Here is a 1,547-nt window from a genome sequence, read left to right as displayed (position 1 = left end):
CAAGAAGTGGAATCGGCTACCTAGGGAAGGGACAATTTCCCTCTCATTAGAGATCTTCAAACAGAAGTTGAAGGACCACTTGTCAGGTATGTTGTGGAATTCTTTTAGGGTATGAATTGAATTGAATATCTGATGAGGTTCTCTTCCATCTCTCAAATTCTCTACTCCTGTGATATATTATAGACTTTAATAATTTTTAAAGACATAGTTAAACTATTATGAATTCTTTTAAGCAAATGTAATTCTGCATTTATTTTATTAATAACATCTCCTCCACCATGCTCTTTTCCATGGTAGCTCTGAAGCAGGTGGCTGTACAAAGATGAAGTTCAACAACTCTTTCTCAGTCGCTGGCTGTCAGAAAATCATTGAACCTGATAGTGAGAGAAAGCTATGAACCTTTTATGAAAAACAGATGGCAATTGAAGTTTCTGCTGATGCTGTGGGTGAAGAATGAAAGGGTTATGTGGTCCTTATCAGTGGTGGGAATGACAAACAAGGCTTCCCCATGAAGCACAGTGTTTTGGCTCCCAGACATGTCCACCTGCTGCTCAATAAGGGCCATTCTTGCTATCGTCCTAGGAGAACTGGAGAAAGAAAACATAAATCTGTTAGGGGCTCTATTGTAGATGCCAGCCTGAGTGTTCTCAACTTGGTTATCATGAAGAAAGGTGAGAAAGAAATACCAGCACTAACAGATACAACTGTGCCTTGTCATCTGGGGCACTAAAGAGCTAGCAGAATCGGCAAAATTTTCAAATTGTCCGAAGAAAATGATGTCCAGCAGTACATTGTAAGAGAGTCCCTCAAACAGGAAGGAAAGAAACCCAGGATCAGGGCTCCTCAAATTCAGTGTCTGGTGACTCCCCATGTATTGCAGAACAAATGTAGACATATTGCTTTGAAGAAGCAACTTAGCCAGAAGAACAAGGAAGAACCAGTAGAATATGCTAAGCTTTTGGCCAAGAGAATGAAGGAGGCTAAAGAAAAATGACAGGAACAGATAGCTAAGAGACATCAACTATGTTCCTGAGAGCCTCCACCTTGAAATCTGAGTCCCATCAAAACTAAAATGTTTTAAAATGTGTTAGAAATAAATAACTTTTGTCAAATAAAAAAAAATATCCTCACCATATACTTACTAATGACACTTTTATAGTACTATCAAGTTTACAAAGTGCTTTTATTACACCAACTCTGTAAAGTAGCAGTGGGAAAATGAGGGTTTAAGTGACTTTCAGAGAGTATGTGTTTGAGGTATAATTTGAATCAAGATCTAAAACTAAGTTTAGTGCTCCACTTACAAGACCACATTATCTCTCTTTGAAAAGAAGAAGAATACAGTGAAAAGGGAACGGATAGCAATAATGATAGAGATGAGATTAGGGAAAGGTGTAGGTATGTCATTCAAGGATCGAGTATTTAAAACTGAAGATCTGTGAATGTGTCACTTAGGGAAGATTGTTAAAAAGCTTTCTGAATTTCATGCAGCTGTAATTGATATGTCTTGATAATTGGAATAGTCTGGGTTTAAATGGTTCAAGATT

At 37.6% G+C, this 1,547-nt stretch overlaps 1 pseudogene; it reads left to right on the top strand.

Annotated features, from left to right (window-relative positions):
* The first annotated feature begins 322 nt into the window (after nucleotides 1-322).
* Nucleotides 323-1,071, top strand: LOC114025459 (annotated as a pseudogene).
* The last annotated feature ends 476 nt before the right edge of the window (nucleotides 1,072-1,547 follow it).

Source organism: Vombatus ursinus, unplaced genomic scaffold, assembly GCF_900497805.2.
Source record: "Vombatus ursinus unplaced genomic scaffold, bare-nosed wombat genome assembly UNPS02014830.1, whole genome shotgun sequence".
Taxonomy (NCBI): Eukaryota; Metazoa; Chordata; class Mammalia; order Diprotodontia; family Vombatidae; genus Vombatus; species Vombatus ursinus.
This window is presented reverse-complemented; position numbering and strand designations above follow the sequence as displayed.